Source organism: Lissotriton helveticus, chromosome 4_1 (assembly GCF_964261635.1).
Source record: "Lissotriton helveticus chromosome 4_1, aLisHel1.1, whole genome shotgun sequence".
In the NCBI taxonomy this organism is placed as follows: Eukaryota; Metazoa; Chordata; class Amphibia; order Caudata; family Salamandridae; genus Lissotriton; species Lissotriton helveticus.
The window spans coordinates 1,972,759,169-1,972,783,880 of NC_136063.1; positions in this window are offsets into that span (position 1 = coordinate 1,972,759,169).

The following is a 24,712-nucleotide window of genomic DNA, read 5'->3' on the forward strand; positions in this document are numbered from 1 at the left end:
CCCTCAGGCTTGTGCCTGGTCTCATCTAGGGGAGGCCTTGGAATGATTGCCTTAGTTTTAAAATGAATTCCCTTTTCTGCCCCATCCATGAAGTGCTGTGTGCCCATTCAGTCCGTTTTTGTTTGTTTTCCTTTGTTTTTCTGCTTGGCATGGTGTATGGACCCCGAACTCCATGGTGGTTCGCCGGCGCTCTGAGCCTCGCGCTGGGAGGGTGGTGGCCTGTGAGTGGCGGCGTAGCGGTGCTGCCTGCTTCCAGGTCGGGTCAGCACAGGAGACTAAGTGAGTGTGAAGATCAGGCCAGGTGGTGAAGGAGAAGGTGCAGCTGAGTCTGTCATCCAGGTAGGGTGACTGGGGGCCAGTCTAGGCAATAAGGCTGATGTATATACCCGGAAGGAAGGTAAGGGTATTTCTGGGCTTCTGCGGTACTTTCACTCTAGCCGTGTGTATTTGTGCCATCAAGGGAAGTATCCTGAGGTTACGTGGGCGTCCAGCAAGAAAGAGGTGATTCCCTATTGTATGGAGACATGCTAAGCTCAGCAAGTTGGTTTTTCGCCACCTAAAATCTGCAGATATACTTTGCGCGCTAGGGCGGCTCAATCCTACTCTAATATCAATATAGCTAAGCCTATTTTGCCTACTCGAGTCCCTTCCCCCATTTCCAAAGTCCGAGTATCAGCCAAGCAGATTAAGGCTAAGGGTGATAATACAGAGTCTGTTGTCGGAGTCAAAGGAAAAGAGAGGGGTAGGGGCAAGAAAGCATCGACCACAAAAGTAAAAATAACCTCCTCTTTAAAATTATTCTATAAGGTCTTGTCTTTATCTACAACCCAGGGCCCAAACAAGGAAGGCTCTTTTAGTCCAAGCAGGCTACAATCCGATTTATTACTAGATTTCATCTTGCTTAAGTCTCCTGGCATTTCTGTTACCCCACAAAGCAACATGCAGTCGCCGGACATCCCTGGTCCCCTGAATGGTTTGGTGGAGAGTTCTGGGAACTTTCTCTCTGTCATTCATCCTGCAGTTGGCATTTGAAGTTGGTTTACTGCTTTAGCGGTCCGCGATGTTCACGATGGTCAACGGGATCTTCTCCCTGAGACTGTAAATCCAGCAACCTCGTCTGGTTATCTGGCAGAAATTTTATTGGCTCTTAAGGATGGGATGGGGAACAGGTTCACTGTTTTGGAGACAAACCAGGCAGCAATTCAAGTATCCTGTGTGGTGTTAGCACAGAAGTTGGAGGAGGTTTCATTAAGAACCAATGCATTAGAGCTGGAGATTCTGAAAATTAAGGAGGCGCTCCATACCTCTACAATAGAAATGGCTAAATTAGCAACCCAGAATAAGGAACTGAAGGAAGGCGTTGAGCGTCTGGAGAACCACACAAGGAAGAACAATTTGAGAGTTATTAAAGTCCCTGAAGAACTTGAAGGTGCAGATATCAGGGTGTTTGTGATAGTCTTACTAAAAGAAACAGTGTTAAAAAAATCCCAATACATAGATCTTGCCCAGGAAATAAAACTGGATCATCCTGACCCGTTCAAAAGAAATCCAGCAAAACAGAAGCCTAGAACATTTTTAATCAACTTCCTAACATACACTGTCAAAGAGGCAATTCTATCCTTGACTCTAAAGGAAAGAACTATAACATCTAAATCCTTCTCTAATCTTTTTTCTTTTTCTATTAGATCTGATGAGTCCCACAATACTGTCACAAAACAGTTGGAGCTGGGCAAAAGAATAAAGGTTTTGAATAAGTTGGAGGCTAAGGCACAACTGAGGTTTCCTGCATCCCTGCGCATCATGTGGAATAACCACGTGTATATGTATCACTCAGTCAAGGAGGTGGATGCTCTTATAGATAAGATAAAGAACGAGGGTGAGGTATAAGAAGGGATATGGTGGAAGTAACAGGCACTCCTAGCCAGTGAGACCCGGGATTTAAATGTTAAAGTAAAGTTTTTTCTTAATGGCATGAGGGACAGAGGCCCAATAGGCTCCAGCCTAATAGAAGGGAGGGTTTCCCGAGAGAGGGTTGATTGGGGATGGTGGTGGCATGCACGGGGTGAGGAGCAGTAGGTAAAAATGTAAAAAATATCCTCAATTTCACATTTAAACGTGTCCGTCTGTTCTGGGTTTTACCCTCTGATGGCAGGAACTCTCCCATTGAGTAGCGAGGTAAAGTTTATCTCGTGGAATGTTAACGGGTTAAGATGCTCTCTTAGACAAAGGTTGGTCTTGAAATTCTTCCAGCTATCACCTGCTCAAATTTGCCTTATTCAGGAGACACATTTAAGTTATGCAGAGTGCTGTATTATATTCCCCAAACATCCCTGGGTAAAATATTTTTGCTCTTCTGAGAAGACAGTTCATAGCAAGGGGGTGGCTATACTGATAAAACAGAGGGCAGGATGTTCCATTAAATCCATCCAAACTGACCAAACAGGGGGGTGTAGGTGGACTGGACTTCGGAGGTTCAGAGTTAGTATGTGCATCTTTTTATGGCCCTAATATCAATAATCTGACGTATATCTGTAAATTACAATAAATTTGATCAAAGTAGTCTTGTCTTCAATTATTGAAGGCGACTTTAATGTTCTTCTTGACCCCCTAAAAGACAGATCCAATCAGAGCCATTATGTAGGGGCACCTCTAGTATGTTGAGCTTTGAAAAACAGGCTGCACTACCTGGAGCTCATATACGTCTGGAGGGTATAGATGGGCGATAAACAGGGGCTTACGTTTTATAGCATGAAGCATGGCCACTCCTCCACAATTTACTATGTTTTAACCTATAGGTCCAGTCTGGATAATATGACTTGTATAACTGCCTTGCATAGTCATTTATCATACCATGCCCCGTGTTGTTTTCTTTCGTTGGTAAGAGACATGATTACATCCCAGATGGACACTTAAAAGGTCTCTGCGTCATATGCTGGGATAGCGAGGGCTCTTAAATCTGCTACCCTAGACTACTTTTCTATAAATATCTGTTCGACATCCATGGACTATGTCTGGGACGCCTTTAAGGCTAACATAAGGGGCCTGTTACATAGTCTTATTTGTTCGAAGATTAGGGTAGAGGCTCGGGAGCTACGGACCCTGGAGGGGAAATTCTTCTGTTGGAGGCGGAGAGGATTTGGCTCAATCAAGGGAGTTCCGAAAGGCTGTCACAAGTTCAGAGGGACATGGAAGGTGCTCGCCAGGATTATAGGGGAAGGTTAGATCAGAAGTGCAAGGCACAATGGTTGACCAAAAATATGCAGAACTTTGAGTATGGAGAGAGGGCGGGTGCCCTCTTGGCATGGAAAGCAAGAGTAGATCGTGCAAAGAATAACATCAATGAATTAATAATACATGAAAGTGGGGAGAAGTCAAGTAGCCTAGAGGACATGCAAGCCCACCTTCTCTCTATTCTTGGAGCTATACAGGGAGGAGACAGTGCCTAACATCAAAACCCTTCAAACTTGGCTGAGAGACAAATCACTGCCAACTCTAACAGAGGAAATTCGTGAACGTTTAGACGCCCGAATCACCGAGAATAAAATCAAAGTTCAAATAAGCGAATGCAAAAACAAATAAAGCAGCCCGTACGGATGCGCTGCCCAGTGAGGTCTATCACCTTCTCCTAGACAAATTGGTCCCGATATTGGGTATTCTATATAACTCAGTGTACAGCTCGGAAGGACAGGCTCCCAGGTCTTGGAAAGAAGCAGCCATCGTACTTATTCTGAAACCTGGGAAGGATCCCCTAAAAGTGGATTCTTATAGTCCAATCTCCCTGCTGAATGCCAATTATAAGATCTTCATGAGTATTCTTGCAGGGAGATTGGTTAAGATGGCCCCACAGCTGATAAATGTCGACGAAAAAGGATTCATTCCCGGGAGGTGTATTCAGGAGCAGACGCACCAACGAATTGGTAACATTGACTTGGCTATAGCACGATCGGATCCCTTGGCTGTAATGGCACTACATGCGGCCAATGCGTTTGATAGAGTCTGCTGGGTATATCTCTGGGAGGTACTTAGGTCAATGGGCTTTGGGTATATCTTTGTTCAGACCCTGATAAATTGCTACCAAGGGGCCTCCGTAAAAATCTTGTTAACGGCATGTTAACTTCCAGCTTTAACATCCAAAGAGGAACTAGATAGGGCTGTCCCATCTCTCCCTTGCTGTTTGATATTTATATACCGCCCCTTGCACATGCAATAAGATCAGACAAACTAAATTCCCCCATCAAGTCCCAGAGATATTGTAACAGGTTGGCTCTCTATGCCTACAACCTTATGTCATATACCAATAATCAGGGGGAGGTCATACCAAGGGTCGAAGCACTGTTGGAAGAATTTGGTTCTCTTTCAGGATATCTAGTCAACACTTCTAAAACAGAGGTGATGTGTTGGAACATTGACAACTGGGAGGGTAGCAGGAGTAATGAGTTCAAATACCTGGGCATTACTATCATTAAAGACCTGGATAAAATCCCCCAGATCAATCTGAATAAGAGCATTAAAGAGGTGGACCACCTATTTGCCAGATGGAAGAATCTCTCTAACAATTTTCGATAGGGTCAATTTTGTATGAAGAATAAAGCCTCCTGAACACTCCATGCAGGTGCACAGGTAAGTTTAATGAAGAGTAGAAGTGAACGCTACATCTCTTCAGCTGACCAGACTGTAACTGACCAATCTGGAATCCTCAAGCCCTGATAACATGGGAGAAAACATTAAATATTTCTACAGTAAAGAACTAAAGGTGAACATAAAGGAAGGGCTAATTAGAACTGTGAACAAAAGAGAATCATATTTACAACACATCTCCTCCCCTTGGAGTGAATCAATAATGACATTGAAACAATGTGTATAACTAACACAAATAGTCATTCAAATAAACAGGAGGTCGGCGAGTTCTTAAGCTCCTGAGATTGTTAGACACAGAAGAATCATTTGCATGTAAGTCAGTATGTGAAACTAGACTACTCAGATGATGAGAAGCATCTCCATCACCTTCCTCCCTCCTACACCTGATAGAATTAAAATTAGCTAGATCATCTTGAGTGGACAGCATATAGCCACTACTGCACATAGCACTGCCACATTTCTCAACATTTCGTGAAGTTCCCTTTTGATACAGAGCAATTCTTCTATAATTCTATTTCTCACCATTCAACACCACATAGTACATTTAATGAGTACAACTACCTGAAACTCCCACATTATAGTTCTTCAGCCAAGAAGGAACTAGCTTAGTTCCAGGTCTTCTTCCTCGCATAATCTCAAAAGGAGACTTTGTATCTAAGTTGTGTGTGGTGGTTCGGTACGCCCAAACCATTTCTTGCACAGTCTCATCAGGGAACCCCCTGTGGAAATGGACATTTGTAAGATTCCTTTAATACCTCTATTAGCCCTCTCACAAAGGCCATTACCTTGTGGGTTATAGAGAGATGTCCGATTATGTTTTATCCCACAAGTTGCGTTCCATTATTCGTAATGATAACAGACGGAACTCCTTCCTCATTATAAATATTTTTCAAAAAAACTATATTGGATTCCGTGGTGATGTCTTTAACAAATTTAACCGTTAACCACTTTGAAAATACATCAATCAAGACAATGGCAAAACGAGAATTAAAGGAAGCTCATCCATGGGGCCTATAAAATCTAAATATAAACTATGCCATGGTTTATCTGCAGAAACAATGTGACCCATTAATTGTGGAGAAGCTATTTTCAATCTTTTTTCACCTTCCTTGCAACACACACAATTTTCTACCCAAGATGCAGTCTCAGACTCAGTGTCAGGCCACCAAAAATCAACTTTAAATCTCCTTTGTGTTAACGTCTGCCCCAAGTGTCCCTCATGAGCTAATTTCAAAATCTTTGATCTTAAGAAAACAGTGGAATGAATCTATCACCCCCTCATCAGAATTAACTCGTTGACCACAGACAATTCCTCTAGAACCTTGATATATGGTCGAACTGGCGGTATGACACAACTTTCTCTAGCAGAGCCAATCTTCACTAAATCAATGACTTTAGAAAGAACAGAATCTTCCTTCATAGCAGAAAACCACTCCACTTTTGTAAATGAACCTTCACCCAAAAAGAAAATATCCTGAATAAAGGCAACCACTACCTCACCCTCATTTTCTTCCAAAACTGCAGTTCCCCCAGAAACCGGAAGCCTTGAAAGACAATCTGCCTGCACATTTCTCCATCCTGGAATATAAAACAACTCAAATTGTTACTCCTAAAGTTTCGAGGCTAGCCTTGCTAATCTTGGTGAACCTTTTCCTGCACCACCTGGAGAGAGAATACTAACTAAAGGTTTATGATCTGTGTAAATCCTGAAACTAGTACGTTATGAAATAATGCACACCCCAGGCAGCAGCCAACGCCACTTTTTCTACAACTGAATAATTTCTTTCTGAGGACGACAAGGGTCTGGAAGCAAAAGCAATTGTCTTATCCCCATCGAAGTGCCTCTGCAACAAAACAGCACCTATTCCTATATTGCTTGCATCAACCATCAAAATGGAAGTAAGCTTTATGTCAAAAGGTGTTAGAACTTTCGCCTGACAAAGTTCTTTCTTGATGTTCTTGAAGCAAACTATCTGCTCCTCTCCCCAATGAAATGTTACTCCCTTCTCTGAAACATTCCTCACAAACTTCACATAAAATTCAATAAGACCCATAAAGGATCTTAATTGGTCTTTATCTGAGGGACATGAAGCTAACTCAATTGCTTCAAGAAGGTTTTTTTTTTGGTTTGATACCCTCGGCCGATATCTCATACCCGAGATATTCTATCACCTTGACTAAAAACAAACACTTTTCCTTCTGTAAAGTCAAACCAGCTTCTTGACTTCTATTCAATACACATCTAAGTGTCTTGTTATGCTCAGAAATAGTGTCTCCAAAAATAAGTATGTCATCCTGAAAGAAAATAGCTTTTCAAATACCCTTGAAAATTTCAGTGACCATTCTCTGAAAGACACTGGCGGCCAAAATTAGACCAAAAGGTAATCTTGTGAATTGAAAGGTGCCCTCACTGGTAATAAATGCCATTAAATGTTTTGACTCTTGATGCAGATGTACCTGATGATAAGCACTTTTCAAGTCTAACTTCGTGAAATATTTTGCACCCTGTAAAGTCGTAACCAACTTACCTATGTTGGGAAGAGGAAAAACATCCACTACTACACATTTATTCAAAGACCTGAGATCAACATGGAATCTTATTTTTTGGTCTGCTTTCTGCGTGATCTCGACCGGAGAGACCGAGCTGGAGGCCTAAACCGGTTCGATAACACCTCCCTGTAACATTTTCTCAATGACTTTTTTGACTTCCTCCCTTACCGCTAAAGGCACCCTTTTCACCTTGTGTTGTACAGGTATAGCATTTTCTTTTAAAAGAATCTTGTGCACATACCCTCGCAACTCACCTAATTCCTCTTTAAAAACACTTTTTGCATCTCTAGAATATCAGTGATATTATGATCATCCACCACCATGACCTGAACATCTGTCCTCGGATTGACTCTGATGTTCAAATCATATTGGTGCATCCACCCTTAAATTGCCGGACCATCTTTTAAAATTTACACTTTACCATTCGTTGAGAGATGTTTAAAACATATTTTACTATCAAAATAACCTAGAACTTCAATGCTTTCCCCTTGGTAACCAGTGGGATTTATGTCACTTTCAAACAGAGGCTTGTCACCCCATATATTACGGAATAATGGTCCATCTCGAACCTGGATCTGCCATGAGAGTAACTATGTGTCCATCTATTTCGAAATCTGCTTTAGGCCTCTTCTCCCTCTTCTCATTGATAATGTTGGTTTCTAATTCACTAACAACTAGTATTTTATTAGCCTCTCTCTTAATGTCAATGTTACCATCTTCTACAAAAGCAACTTTCCCCTTCACTTTACTCTTGCACATTTTTGAGAAATGACCCAATTTCCCACATTTCAAGCTTTCCTTATTGTTGGCAAAACAAAACTTAGCATCAGCCAAATGAGCATTGCTGCCACACCTAGTGCAACATTTGTTCCGCCCTCTAGAGACAAAAGTGCTCTTTTGAAAACCATTGTTTTTTGCCTCACAGAACCTACTGCACCCTCTTCACAGTTGGTACCGTCATTACAATTTTTCTCAGAGATTTCTGAGATTTCTTGCTGTGCACCATTCTTTTGCAATTCCCACATACACTTCTCTGACTCCTCCACCACCTTCGCCAAATCAATTGCCAATTTTAAAGGTGGATTTTTAGCAGCCCACAATCTCTCTTGTATTTTCCTGTTGTTACACTGTACAATTAATTGATCACGAATAAGTTTGTCTGCCATGTGTCCAAAATTGCATTTCACAGACAACTCACGCAATCGTGCTCCAAAGTCGTCTATCGACTCTTCGCTCCGGTGTCTCTTTTTGTAAAATTTGTAACGGGTTATGACCAAATTTTCCTCTTTTACAAATCTCGTCTCCAATCTTAGCACCGCTTCCTTGTATTCGTCCAATTCAAAACCACTTCCAGATTGTAAAACTTGGGGAAGATACTTAAAAACTTGTTACCCTTCCTTACCCAGAGCTGTCAAAAGTAACGCTTTCTTCCTTTTGGCTGAAAATTCCTGCCCATTCAAGGCCTCAATGTAATTATCGAACATTACGATCCAATCCTCCCAAGTTATTGTTGGATTACCCGGTTCGACCAAAAACTGTGGTGGAAGGGCTACGTTAACTTGTTGAGCCATGACACAGAGATTCCCAAAACAATGAACGAAGAAACAGTACCTACAATACAACGATACTAACTGTCCTCTTTGTTATTGTGGGAAAAAAATACTTATAAGTTAAAATGAGCATGTAACTCTAAATGCACATTACATTTACTAAACTATAAGACATTTGAGTAGGATGTTCTTTAAATACACAAATTAAAATGCCTCTAAACACAGTTATTATGCTTTGATTATAAACTTATACCAGTTGGTAACACACTTTAATTCAAAAAGTGAGTGTATCACCGATGTATCTTGCGTTCCGATTTTCTTTTCAAAATCTGTAATTTATCATGTTCAGCTATGGCCATTCATAACAAAGTACATACCCACAGGTGAGCGTCTCACCGAGATAAATGCACGCCTTTTTTTTCTTCTTTTTTTTAAGCCGTCTCCCGTTCGTCTTGCTGTTAAAATCCTCACGTTGTCCATTGCTATGACAACCTTAGATGTTTTCAAAATGGCCGACCACGCTCTACGTGATGACGTACTGACGACGCACGTCGCTGTGTACGTGGACGCGTAGGAGAGTGTGAGCAACTCACTTTCTACTCTTTGGAAGACACGTGATCCAAACGTCACCCCCTGGCAACGCTTTGACTGAAATCAGCAGCGAGGATTCGGAACTTCACCGTTTATGACGCTACGTCACTGGCCTACTGCAAACCGACTGCCGAATGGCCCTCTGACGTCACCGCTGCTCACAGAAAGGACAGGAAACTCCACTTTTTCATCCGGTGGGTCGCTGTGTCAACTCTCCCCTGACCTACAACAAAGCCTCGAATGCACCAAACTTGGTAGGTTCTTTCCCTTACGATTTAGCGTCCGTCTACCTCATTTGAAGAATTAGAATTTTTTTTTAAATATCTTCTCCTTGTCTGGTCAGAGTTTCTTCAATGTCGCCAAATTGTTGTATGAGGAATAAAGCCTCCTGAACACTCCATGCGGGTAAACAGGTAAGTTTAATGAAGAGTAGAAGTAAACGCTACATCTCTGCAGCTGACCAGACTGTAACTAACCAATCTGGAATCCTCAAACCCTGATGACATAGGAGAGAACATTAAAGAGTTCTACAGTAAAGAACTAAAGGTGAACGTAAAGGAAGGGCTAATTAGAACTGTGAACAAAAGAGAAACAGTCAACTTGGTAAAAATGGCCATCCTTCCTAAGTTGGCATACCTGTTTAACGCAATCCCTCTTGATTTCTAAGCATGGGCGTAAAATCCGTTCCGCTCACGGATTTTGCGGATTTTTGGTAAATTCGCAATCCGCGAACTCTCGCGAACTTACCGAAAATTCGTAAATCCGTGCGAAGCGGATTTTTTTGCTTGGTCGCACTTTCCAACTAGAATACTATACAATTTCGCGGGAGTAAACACTTGCGAAAACGTAGATGCGGCGGGCAGCGACAATCTCGCAATTGCGAGATTGCAAAATTTGCAATTTCGCACAAGAAATCCACCAGCAGGCAGCATAAACCTTGACAATTATGATTTTTATCAGAATAACTCCTCAGGTTGACATTTGCCTGCACTTTTTTTTTGCAAGGAGTCCATTTTGGGGGGGGTGGGAGGAAGGAAGTGCCCCACAGTCTCCAACTTCCTGTTCCTGTCCAGCAGGCTCCTCTCAGTGCTTTCTTCATGTGCTGGTCACTTTGATTTGGATCTTGACCTGGAAGGATTACTTTTTGTGGATGCTGCTGGATAATTGGATTTTTCCAAAACTGAAAGCACTCAGCAGGTGCAAAGGTTCAATCTTATCATTAGTAACCATTCCCTGTAGTGCTTCCTGAGGGGCCCCTTCAGAGTTCATTTGCCTACTTGCAACTATTCTATGACCCTGCTCTGACCCTCACAGCAGGCTCAGAGAATAGCTACAAGTATACAACAAAGGTCCTGTTAAAAAAATTACACTGCAACAGAAAGCAATTACAGACGTAACTGAAAGCACTCAGCAGGTGCAAAAGTTCAATCTTATCATTAGTAACCATTCCCTGTAGTGCTTCCTGAGGGGCCCCTTCAGAGTTCAGTTGCCTACTTGCAACTATTCTATGACCCTGCTCTGACCCTCACAGCAGGCTCAGAGAAAGCAATTACAGATAAGGAAGCAGGTTCCAGCCAGGAAGTTCAAATTCAGTAACACATTAATCAGCCCCTAATTCATTTATGTCAGTTGAGGCAGGGCAGGTGTGCTTTTCCACCCATAATCTACAGTGATGAACTAGAGGGTGGCATGGGTGAGCCAGAGGGTGGCATGGGTGAGCCAGAGGGTGGCAGTGGTGAAACAGAGGGTGGCAGTGGTGAAACAGAGGGTGCTGTGATGAACCAGATGTAGAAACAACATGTTCGCGACCGTTGCTACCCGAAAAGTAAGTTTGCATTTGCGAACTGGTACAAAATCCTCGCGAACTGGCAGAAATCCTTGCGAACACAACAAAAAAAAAATTCGCAAGAGTTCGCGGATTTTGCGGATTGCGAATCCGTAAATACGCAATTTTGCGGATTGCCAATTCGCAAAATCCGCCCATGCTTATTGATTTCCCTAGTCAAGAAATTTGTAAAATTCAAAGTAAGAGCAGAAGTTTCATCTGGGCAAATAAGAGCGCTAGATTGTCGTGGAAAAAGCTGAGATGTAGGCTTATCAAAGGGGGGCTAGCTCCCCCAGACATTGGCTGGTACTCTGTGGCTTTCCAATTTAAAAACATCCGAATATTGCTTGTAAAACCAGAAGAGACATCCTGGGGGAGGCTATTGGGTGAAATGATCAAGGTGGAGGGTGGAGGAGAAGTATTCCTGTAGAAATTTGGGGCACCAAGGTTTTTCAGAAAGGTGTGTCTGAAAGTTCTTAGGGACGCCCTTAGCCTATGGTATAAGGTCAAATGTAGATGGGGGATTGAGTACTATTCGGATTTTGCCCCGATTTGGGACTCCCTAGGGACCCCACTATGTCTGAAGGATAGCCTGGTGATCCCAATAAAAGGGGCGGGTATTACTATTTGGTCAGAACTTTTATCCTCAGAAGGAGGTAAGAGCGAAGGTGGTAAGTAGTACTTGCTATTAGCGCCCTGGTTTATAGGGGGAAAGGGGGGCATATGAGGAGACTGGGAGCAGAGCAAATCTTGCAAGAAGTACATCTTAAAAGAAAGGAAGTTTCTATCTGGTATAAGAAGTTCTTTGAGGCTGAAGATGTGGAACATCCCCCGCAGCATGTAGTCTAAAATCAGTCTCCTCTTGATTCCGATACTGAAGATCAATATGAACCCTCTTTGAAGCTTGTTTATAAATATGTTAAGCCGGCCAGCTAAAAAAATAACAATTTCTTTGTTATCAACAGGCTTTATTACACACCAGCAAATATCGCTAAGTTTGCTCCATTATCCTCCCCTCAATGTCCAAGATGTAACCTTATTAACACCAAGGATATCCATATCTTTTATGAATGCCTCGAACTTAGAGCTTTCTTCAGGGGTATGGAGGATGTTTAATGTTGCATTTTTAAAGTTAAAATCAAGGTAAATCTCTATTGTTTGGGGATGACAGCATGCTCAGAAAGAATCTTCAGCAGACACATAGAGGCCTGTTGTTATACCTGGGTTTAATAGCTCAGAGGGAAATCTGTATGAAGTGGAAAGATCTGCTGCCCCCAAAGTGTGAGGACTGGTCAAAAGCTGCGTTTGCTATGGCCAGTTTGGACCAGGAGGGAGAAAGTGAGAGTGGTATGAACATCTGGCATGCCATAGTGTCATGGGGTAGGGATCTGAGAACGGGTATAGTCCCCCTGGTCCTTTGATTACACCAAGCTTCCAACAAAGGGTCTGGTCTGGATGGCCTAAGCGAATGCAGTAGCCGCAAGGCGCACAGTTTGGAATGACAGCTTCTGTTCCAGAATTGCAGACGCATATTGTTGAGATGAGGACAAAAAAAAGAATACACAATCTAAAGCGTTCTGATAAACAGAAGGTAAAAAATAACATCCTTGGCAACCACAAAATTCGACAATTGAAAATAATATTCAGGGTCACCATTGAGAGAAACTAACAACAGCAATTATGGAGTGAATTGCAAACATGAATTGAGAAATAATAGGAACTCAAAGAACTTTTGGTCACAAGCTGAATTTGTCCAGGATAAGAAAAACAAGTTAAGGTAATATCATTTAAACCATACTAAATGGGAAATATAACTTGCAGAGTTGTATGATTTTGATATCCGATCTTTGGCAACATGGGATACTATGCGTTTCAGTTCTAAATTTGAAATTACCATATTAGAGATAGGTACCCTCATCTCTGAAATCAGAACCTCTCATACCTTCATGCAAGAATAGGATCTCAAATGCCATAATAAAGAAAGATTTATAAAATTGGCATCTACTCTTAAAGTCTACCTCTAACTCCTTCCTTCATTCAAGCAATATTATGCTGAAAATAATCAATCAATTCTTGTATAAACGCTGTCCAACTCAGAACCCTGTAGCTATTGTATGATAGCTTCACTTGATGCAGATGGTAAAAAAATAGAAGACTTGGAATAGTCATGCAGGATACTTCCAATTGGTTTCAGCACATAGCAAACTCGAAAAATAAATGTACAAAGACAGCAATGGCAATTACGTCATTTGCTTATAAGTATGAAGGAGGGGCTATAGGTCCAACCACTGTTGCCATCAAGACTAACATAGTTTCAGCACTTACATATGGATCAATCATAATGCATTCTGCTTCCTTAAGGAGACTAGATATGATTGTGTACAACGGCCTAAAGAAGTTATGTTTTCTTAGACATTCCACTCCCCATGCCAGACTATGATTGGAATTAGGAATACCATCTATTTTCTCTCAGAGAAAAATTAACTTGCTAATATATATCTGTGGCTGTTTGCCTTCTAGCATGCTCTCAGTAAAAGATATAATTAAGCCAGAAATAATAGGACAAAATATATTTTTTTCCAATCATCGAGTCTCTGCTTTGTGGAAAAACTAGAACTAATCATCATTAATTAGACTTGCAAATATGAATAGGATGCAGTGCAAAACGTTCATTAAGCGAGCAATACATTTAGTTTTATTTATAGCTCATTTTAAGAAATGCTCGGACTAAAAAATCATTGTTTTGTTCAAGACTCCTATAAAAAACATAAAAAAGGATTACGTAGATTTACTGCTAAATCTATTATTGATTAAGACTTTTAAGTTTTTGTCTCCACTTACCTAATTTAGGGCTCATGGAATAAAGCAATGAAGCATGTCATTATATCGTCTGTAGCAGTCGAGTAAAAAAAACAATTGAACATGCTCTCTGCATCTTTCCAAAACTGCTGGATATTCGGAAACGATTTTTAAAACTTTTGCCTAGACAGAATAGAATGAGAACACACAGGGATGCTACTAGATTTTGTTTCATGGGGATTTTGAAAAAAACGATTTAATGAGCAAATAAATTAATGTCCTTTATGAAAGAGCATTTTTAAAAGTGTAATTTGCTCTTTTTTTAACAGTTTACGATAATTAATTCCTAAAGCTATTTACCAGTTTTGTGAGTTTTAAATGACTTTTACAATTTGTTATGCATTTTACATGTTATCTGTGTTTATGATTGTAAATGATTTAAAGAAATGTAAACAATAAACTAATTAAAAATTAACGTCTTCCAAAGGTTCGTTGAGGTTGACACACATTTTATGTCATCCATTCATGGACAGGATGTTTAGCTACCATATATTGTCCATTGAATGGAAACGGTCTCTCCTAGTAACTAAAAGGTATAAATAGATGCAGTATTTTCCTGTAGAAATTTGAAAATTGTTTTTGTCACCTCCCTCACTTGACATCTAGCCAGAGCATGTCAAGTTATGCCTGCATTACATAATGAGAAAAATGGTGCACAGACCCTAACATGACAAAGACCATTTTCCAGCTTTCACTTAATATTGTTTAATATGAACATTCAGAATCATTATTAACGTTAACTTCTATTCATACATCAATACATGAATTAATGTTATACCTCCAGGAGACTTAAATCACGTCATTAATAGTGATGACTCGTGATAATTCATGATATCTCTCCACCAATGAAGGGGGAGAGGTGTGGTTATGTCGCAGCGGCCAGGGCGGCTGACCCTGGAGCAGGGCTCTCACGGTTTGATTCCCTGTGCCGGCGGAAGCTCAGCCCAGCATCCTGTCACTCTGGGCAATAGCTTTCTTAATCTCAATGATAGCCCCCAGCGCCTTGAGACTCTTAGAGGTGATTAGTGTAATCCTTGATTCCTCGGGATTGGGTAACCCGAACACCTCCCTTGATCGCACAGGTCAGTACCTCAAGAATAGAGAATAGACCTGTCTTGGTATGTAAACCAGCTCTTTATTACTGCACTGTACTACCAGATGAAGCAGTATACAATACTATACAGTGTAGGGGTAACGGTAGATGGTCCAACCGTCCTCTGCACGAATGCCAGTCCTAGCATCCACCAACAGAGGACACCGTGCTAAGCAGTGGCCGACAATGCCACTCGATGTAAGAGCAATGAGGTTCATGCTCTTCAAGTCGTCCTCCGCAGTCGTGTCGGTCCTGACACTCTCCAACGGAGGGCAAACAAAGACAAAAAGAACTGATCGACTGTATACGGCCTTATGTGAATGTTCCTGTTCCTCTCGCTCGATAACCCTCGAGCGGGGACTGGCAATGTTTAATGAGGAGATGGAGTCCAAAGCGCTCGATAACCCTTGAGCGGGGACTGGCAAAAGTTCTAAGAGGGGACCGAGTCCCACGCGCTCGATAACCCTCGAGCGGGGACTGGCAAAGTTCTATGAGGGGAACGAGTCCCACACGCTCGATAACCCTCGAGCGGGGACTGGGAAGTTCTAGGAGGGTACTGAGTCCCACGCGCTCGATAACCCTCGAGCGGGGACTGGCAAAGTTCTATGAGGGGACGGAGGGAGTCCCAAGTGCTCCATAACCCTCGAGCTGGGACTGGCAAAGGTCAACAGTGCGGACGGATTCACAAACCCCCGTGATACCAGGGTCCTGTTTGTGTCTCAAGCACCTTCCGGCAATAGCGTCCTAGGCTTCCACCACTCTCACTCTTAATACAGAGCTCACCTTCCTTGAAGCCTCGGCGATGCGGTCTCGCGTTTCTGATTCAGAATATCTGACGCTGACTGCTGGCTTCCTGGTTGTTTTTATGGGGACGCCCTCCGCGCGTGTTCGCCTTGCTAGGCCCTCTGGGAAGTGTAGTTCTGGGCGGGGGTGGTTCTGGGACTTGCGGTTCCGTGATCGGGTTTCTACCGCAATTCGCTACGGGGCTTCGATATGTGTCCTAACAGTACATTCCCCCTCCGTCATGGGCCCCCAGCCGGACCAGGCTTATCCGGGAACTTCCTGTGGGAAGCAGACACCAACTGCGGTGCACAGATTCCGGCGACAGGCTCCCGCGACTCTTCCTCCGGCCCGTAGCCTTTCCACGCCACAAGGTACCACAACCTACCCCTGCGCCATCGCGAATCTCTGGTGCCCTTGACCTCGTAGTCTCGTTCCCCGTTCACCCACACTGGTGGAGTTGCAGGAGGTTTGGGCGCACACGAGGGTTAGAGCAGGGAGACATGGAACACCGGGTGGATGCGCAAGCTGTCCGGCAACTCCAGCCGCACGTTCACTGGACTGATGCATTCCTTTATGCGATATGGGCCGATGAACCGAGGATGGAAAACGCTGTGTTTACGGAACCTCAGGTTCCTTGATGACACCCATACACCCACTCAGGTGTATTAAAGCTACCTGCCGACAAGCCGAAAGAGCGTGGAGGAAGAACTATGATAAAGACCTGAAAGTATGTTACCTGGCTAAGGTAAAGGCATACCATAGAGCTGTCTGCCGGGCCCGTGCTGACTACTATGCACGGGAGCTTCAGGCGAGTTCCAACCCATCCAAACTGGTTTTTAAAATCTTGAAGGAGCTCACAGCTAACAGACTTCCTATTACGGAGATTTGCTCCCTTGCCCACTGTGAGTCGTTAGCCAGCTTCTTTGTGGAAAAAGTAAATGCCATATATCGCTCTTTTCCCAAAGTCGACCCTGATAGTACGATCTTAGCATTGCGTACTTCCCAGTGCCTGGCCTCTCTTCCCATACCATCGGAACAGGAGTTTAATCTCCTAGCGGCCAAGGTCAAGTCTGGCTCTCCGGACGACCCTTTGAGACCTGCCCAGTTTTTGTACTCAGCGCCCGTTTGCCTTCCTCCTATTCGCCATCTGGTGGAGCTATCCCTTACCACCGGTTCAGTTCCACCTAGTTGCAAGGCTGCCTGTGTCATGCCCATCATAAAAAAAACCAGCTCGGATCCGTAGAAGCCGGAGAGCTATCGACCTATCTCCCTCCTTCCCTGGGTGGCAAAGATCACAGAGGCCCATGTGAATAACATCTTAACAAAACATCTGGCTTCTGCACACCTACTTGATCCTACACAGAATGGTTTTAGATCTGGACATAGTACAGAGACGGCACTCCTATATATGGTTGAACATCTCCGCTCTGTACTAGATGCAGGTCAAACGGCGGCACTGGTCCTTTTGGACCTTAGTGCCGCCTTTGACACTGTATCTCACACCATTCTCATACGTAGGCTGGGTGAGGCTGGTATTTCAGGCAGGGCGTTGGATTGGTTTCAATCATTCCTTTCGGAACGATCCTTTCAGGTCGTAGTGCCACCGTTCAGATCTAAGCCTCATGCCATCACCCAAGGAGTCCCGCAGGGTTCGGCGTTGAGCCCCACTCTCTTCAACCTTTACGTCCAACCTCTGGCGGAGGTTGCGAAGAGTTGGGGTCTCACTATGGTATCATACGCCGATGATACCCAGTTGGCGGTGGCTCTTGATGGGGGCTCCGACCAACTGGCATCTAACTTTGCGGATGGTTTGAGGGCTGTTGCTAGTTGGCTTACCGCCAACTGTTTACAACTCAACGCCCTCAAAACTGAGGTGATGGTATTGGGGAAACATCCTGATCTGTGGGGTGCTAGTTGGTGGCCTAAAGAGTTGGGACCTCCCCCGAAACCTGTTTCAGAACTGAAAAACCTTGGCGTATGGTTGGACTCCAAGCTGACGTTTTCGTTCCATACCAAAAAGGTGGCATCCATGTGCTTTGGCATTCTGCGCGGTTTGAGGCCTATCCTCAAATTTTTCGATGCCCCCACCCGCCAGATGGTAATACAAGCCAGCGTATTATCAAGGCTCGATTACGCGAGCTCTCTGTTCGTGGGCGCCAATCAGGCGGAAATCCTGCGACTCCAACGGGTTCAGAATGCGGCAGCCAGGACCCTAGTGGGCTTGCTGCGCTTCTGCTCAGCCCGTAGTACAATCTAAAAATTACATTGGCTGCCTGTAATTAGACGCATAGAGTTTAAAACCCTTTGCTTTGCTTTTAAAATTCTTAAAACTGACACTCCCGCCATCCTTCAGCACCTTTTGACCTTGTACACCCCTTCGCGCAGCCTTCGTTCTGCCGGCCAAAATTTGGCACTTGTTCCTCGTTTCCAAAGATGTAGACTGGGTGGCCGATCATTTACGGTTCTGGCCTCTAAATTGTGGAACGCACTCCCTCTCTACATTCGGTCTTTAGAAGACCTTTTGTCCTTCAGGAAAGCTGTTAAAACTTATTTTTTCCTTTGCCTTATTAATTACCCCCCACTTTTCTGTGTTGTTAGTTATGTTACCTTCTCAGATATAGCGCCGGGACGCCCCTTTGCTGGGGCAGCTGTGCGCTCAAAAAATTCAATTAACATAACATAACATAACGTAATCCCCTGCCTTGTACAGCGGGCCCGGCCTCCGTCGTTTATCAGCCGACGCCTTGTAGATCCTCTTGGCCTCATCCAAGCACCTCCTAGTGCTCATGGTTGTGTCCCTGATGTGAGCTACTCTTCTGGTGGTTTCAGGAATGCCCGACGACGTCGAGGGATGCAACAGAGGGAGGAACCTGGGATGATGCCCGTAGTTGCTATAGAACGGAGACATCTTTGTGGAGGTGTGTGTGGCGTTGTTATATGCGATTTCTGCAAGCCACAACGTATCCACCCACTCTTCCTTACCCTGGTCGATGAAACAGGGGAGGTATTGTTTCAACGTCTGGTTGAGGCACTCCGTTTGGCCGTCCGTTTTGCAGATGGTAGCTGGTGGACAACGCGGAGGTGACATGTAGTGCCGAACACCAGGTTTTCCAGAACCGAGCCGTGAACTGTGATCCCCGGTCCGAAACAATTACGCTGGGGAGGCCGTGGGCCCTCACCACCTCTTTCAGGAGTGTGACCGCCAACTGTCCGGCCGTGGGCACTCCCTTACAGGCGATGAAATGACCCATCTTGGTCAAGTAGTCGATGACCACAAGGATGGCGGTATACCCTTTGTCCACTGGCAATCCTACCATGAAATCCAGGGAAATGCGGTCCCATGGTCTGGCGGGAGTCGGTAGTGGTTGCAAAAGGCCCTGTGGGCGTCTGTGATCCGGTTTCATGGCTGAGCAGGTCGCGCATGCGGCAATCCAACTCCGAACATCTGCCCTCAAGGACGGCCACCAGAACTGGCGCAATACGTAGTCGACCGTCTTCTCCAATCCGAAGTGCCCCGCACAGGGCGACTCGTGACACCACCTGAAAGTCTGTTTCTGTAGGCGTGCTGTAGGCACCAACACACAACGCCCCCTCACCGGTATGCCGTCTAAAACTTGCCATTCCTCGTGCCTCTGAAACCATGTTTTCCAACGGAATGTGTTGACGCCTTTCTGTATTCCTTGGAGGAAGGCTCCCGGCTGGATCGCACCCACCACGGCGCCCGGGCGTATGATGGACTCGAAGGTCGGTAGAGGATGCTCCGACTCGGTGGTTTGCCTCGAAAGAGCGTCGGCTTTCCTGTTTTCGGTTCCCGGCCTATATGTGATGGTGAAGTGGAATCCGGAGAAGAACAGCATCCATCTCAGTTGACGAGGAGATAGCTGCCTGGCAGCCGTCATGAACTGGAGGTTCCAATGGTCGGTGTAAACCAACACCACGTGTTTGGCACCCATCAGCAGATGTCTCCACTCGGCAAAGGCGTCCTTGATGGCCAGGAGCTCCTTTTCGGCGACGTGGTAGTTCCGTTCCGCCACGTTCAGTTTTCTGGACATGAACGCAACTGGATGCAGCAACCCCGTCACAGGGTTCCTTTGGGACAGGATCGCCCCCACCGCCAGATCCGAGGCATCCGCTTCCACCAGGTACTGCTGTTCCGGGTCAGGGTGGGCAAGGATAGGAGCTGACACAAAGGCGTGCTTCAAAGTACGGAACGCTCTCTCGGCCTCTGCCGACCACAGAAATGTCACCGACTTCCTCAAAAGATGCGTGATGGGAGTCACTAGCCTTGAGAACCCCTCTATGAACCTGCGATAAAAGTTGGCAAAGCCAAGAAAGCTCTGCACTTCTTTTATGTTCTTAGGTGCCGGCCAGTCTGCCACGGCTTTCACCTTTCTCTCCACCATTGTTTGTCCTTCGGGGCTTAACATGACCCCGAGGAATTCCACTGTTGTCATGTGGAAATCGCATTTGCTGAGCTTACAGTAGAGTGAGTTTTCTCGCAGGATCCGTAGTACCGAAGACACGTGTTCCACGTGGTCCTCGGTGGTGTCCGAGTAAATAAAAATGTCATCGATGTATACGACGACGTATACATCCAGAATGTCTCTTAGTACGTCGTTCAGGAAGAACTGAAACGCTGCAGGGGCGTTACACAGCCCGAACGGCATCACTCTGTACTCGAAAAGGCCGAACCGCGTCTTGAAGGCCATTTTCCACTCGTCCCCGCAACGCATGCGGACTAGATGGTAAGCCCCCTTCAGATCGAGCTTGGTGTACACACGGGCCTTCTTAACTTGTTCTAGGAGCACGTTGATGAGCGGCACGGGGTATCGGTTCTTTACTGTGATGGCGTTGAGCGCCCTAAAGTCCACACAGGCGCGGAGTTCCCCATTGGCTTTAGGGATAAAAAACAGCGGTGATGCCGCTGGTGATCTTGAAGGCCTTATGAACACGAGGTTTAACATCTTATCCAGGTAGGCACGGAGGTGGGTGTTTTCAGGCTCGGACAAAGCGTACAGCCGGCCGCCAGGTATCGTAGCCCCAGGGACCAGATCGATTTGGCAGTCATAGGCCCTATGGGGGAAAAGCTTTTCCGCTTGGTCGTCATCTAACCCGTCTCTATAGGCTAGGTATGCCACAGGGAGGACCACCTCCTTTTCCGCTGCGGTGGCCACCACCCACCCGGTGGTCTCCGTGTTCGTGTGAGAACCCGCTGACCACCTGCTGGACTGAGAACAAAAAGGGGAGTCCATCTGCAGCTCATGGGTTTCCCAGTTGATCGAAGGGTTGTGTTTTCTTCAGCCAAGGCAATCCCAATATGATCCCATACTGCGGAGCACAGAAAATGTTGAAGTCCATGACCTCCTTGTGTTGTGTCCCGTATACCACCTCAACGTTACCGGTGTGGTGGCTGATGGGCCCAGAAACCAGCCAGCGCCCGTCCACAGCGACGACCTCCTCTGGGACAGCGCACGGTTGCAAAGCCACTCCGATACGTTGTGCTTCCCTCTCATCCATGTGTCTGTTACTCGCCGATGGTTGCAGATGTGCTGAAGGGATAAAGCCATGACTCCGGGAATCCCCTTCGTTGTTCCGGGAGCCCGTTAGTTTTCCGCCGTCTTGTCCACAGTCGCGGTCGACACGCGACTGGGGTGAGAACGTCCTGTTTTTGGTTTTGCAGGACATTCGCGGACGTAATGTCCCTTCTTGCCGCAGTACAAACAAAGACCTTGTTTTCTACGTGACTCTTTCTCGGTTGCCTGTAAGGCTGGCTCTGACGGCCCCGATATCCATGGATTCGGTACGTTGTGCGGGTGTTGCCTCTGTGATAGCCGGATGGCGCGGAGCGAGTGGGGCTTTGTCCTTCTTATGAACACCCCCCTGCCTTTCGCTGAGGCGGTGTTCGAGGCGAAGGGCCAGGCTGATCAGGTCTTCGCAGTGCACGGGTTGTGGGTCAATCTGTGCAATCACGTCCTTCAAGTCCTCGCTCAGACCCTGGTGGAAAAGCGCCGTTTGTTTGGCGGGGGGCCATTTGGATTCAGCAACCAGGCGCCTGAATGCTTTCAGGTACTAGACGAGCCCGGTTGTGCCCTGTTTCAGCTCTAACAATTCCCGGTCCGCGGTGTAGGAGTCCGCTCTCCGGTCGAACACCTTCACGAACTCTTCCTGGAACTGTTCCCAATCGTACAAAAGCGGGTCGTCCCTGTTCACCAACGGCACTGCCCACTGAGCGGCGTTCCCCTCCAAATAAGAGATCATGAAGGCGACTCTCGCCTGGTTGGTGGGAAAGGACTTTGGCTTACAGGAGAAGTGTAGTGCCACCTGTGTTATAAAGACCTGGACTGTGGTGGGATTCCCGCTGTACCTTCCCGGTGTGGCAAGAGGTATCGCTACTGGCATCTCCACTACCACTGCAGCAGGCGTTCCCGTGTTAGGAGCCCCTGCGTTGAACGGATTCCTCTACTGGTTGTCCATCCTAGCTCTTAAATCCGCCGTTTCCTGGCGCGACGTAGCTAGTTCATTCTGGACGTCTAACAAAGCCGCCAATACGTCCTCCATTGAGGCCATGGCCTGTTACCCAACCGGGAGGGTGATTGGTGTTGTTTAAGGTCGGATATTTTGTAATCCTTGATTCCTCGGGATTGAGTAACCCGAACACCTCCCTTGATCGCACAGGTCAGTACCTCAAGAATAGAGAATAGACCTGTCTTGGTATGTAAACCAGCTCTTTATTACTGCACTGTACTACCAGATGAAACAGCATACAATACTATGCAGTGTAGGGGTAACAGTAGATGGTCCAACCGTCCTCTGCACGAATGCCAGTCCTAGCATCCACCAACAGAGGACACCGTGCTAAGCAGTGGCCGACAATGCCACTCGATGTAAGAGCAATGAGGTTCGTGCTCTTCAAGTCGTCCTCCGCAGTCGTGTCGGTCCCGACACTCTCCAACGGAGGGCAAACAAAGACAAAAAGAACTGATCGACTGTATACGGCCTTATGTGAATGTTCCTGTTCCTCTCACTCGATAACCCTCGAGCGGGGACTGGCAATGTTTAATGAGGGGATGGAGTCCAAAGCGCTCGATAACCCTCGAGCGGGGACTGGCAAAAGTTCTAAGAGGGGACCGAGTCCCACGCGCTCGATAACCCTGAGCGGGGACTGGCAAAGTTCTATGAGAGGACGGAGTCCCAAACGCTCGATAACCCTCGAGCGGGGACTGGCAAAGTTCTATGAGGGGACCGAGTCCCACACGCTCGATAACCCTCGAGCGGGGACTGGCAAGTTCTAGGAGGGTACTGAGTCCCACGCGCTCGATAACCCTCGAGCGGGGACTGGCAAAGTTCCTATGAGGGGACGGAGTCCCAAGCGCTCGATAACCCTCGAGCGGGGACTGGCAAAGGTCAACGGTGCGGACGGATTCACAAACCCCCGTGATACCAGGGTCCTGTTTGTGTCTTGACGCCTTCCGGCAATAGCGTCCTAGGCTTCCACCACTCTCACTCTTAATACAGAGCTCACCTTCCTTGAAGCTTCGGCGATGCGGTCTCGCGTCTCTGATTCAGAATATCTGACGCCGACTGCTGGCTTCCTGGTTGTTTTTATGGTGACGCCCTCCGCGCGTGTTCACCTCGCTCGGCCCTCTGGGAAGTGTAGTTCTGGGCGGGGGTGGTTCTGGGACTTGCGGTTCCGTGATCGGGTTTCTACCGCAATTCACTACGGGGCTCCGATATGTGTCCTAACAATTAGTTTGCGCTTTACAAATATCAGGTTAATATTATTTATGAGGCTGATTTCCTTATATATGAATAACCCGTAGATCTCCAACTCTAACTCTTAACATTATCAACTAATAGGAACAAAAGCTAAAAAAATGATTTCCCTTGTAAATGCACTGTAATCTTGACTTGATCAATGTGTTTAAGATGCCATGATTTTACAATTCCAATTTTTTTTTAAAAAGGAAAGGGAATGAATTGTCAAATGGAACTCTTTAAAATGTATATTAAAAGTTAAAGCGGACATTGAGACATGGTTCCTGCTTTTTCTATCCTGGTGGGCTTGATAGACATAAAACTATTGAGAAGATGCTTTTTTGTTGATAATATATTCACAGTCCTATTTCTTTCCAAAATTACTACATTTTTCTGGGTGTACAAACAGGTTAGAATGATGTGGTAAAATGGGGGTGGGGTACTGGGAATGACAGAGGCAGATCATAGCATTTTGAAACATTTTACAAGTCCCTTCCCATCTAACTCTTTGTGGATGTCCACTCAGTTCGACTCACCTTAGAGCTTTATGATGTACACCACATGTATTTATTTTTCTTTTAATTCCACATTGAACCTACTTCTGACTCAGACACATATAAACTAATGATCACATCAAGATCCATCATTATATACTGCAACAAAAGAGAGAATATGCTTTCTAAAGCAAATTGGTAAACTTATTTGGTGACAAAACTGTTTTGAAATTAATATTATCCAGTAAAAAACTTATTGGATAATAATATTGAAGATCTCACTATAAAATGTTATCTATTTTTATGAATTTGGCAGATACCTAATCATAATGAAAATTATTACATTAACTAATTCCATTCTTATTTGTAGTGAGGATTCCTGGTGTCCTATCATCTTCATAAGGCAGTAAAACTTAAAGGTTTAAAAATGGCTGAGGCATGTTATTCTCACACATTGCAATACAATAAAAGACAGTTTTTAAGTTTTACTCCATCAGAAAGCAGATGAAATAGTTGGTTCTTCAGATGGAAAAACAACAAAAATGTAACCAAGAATGGTGCTAATTTAATCCAC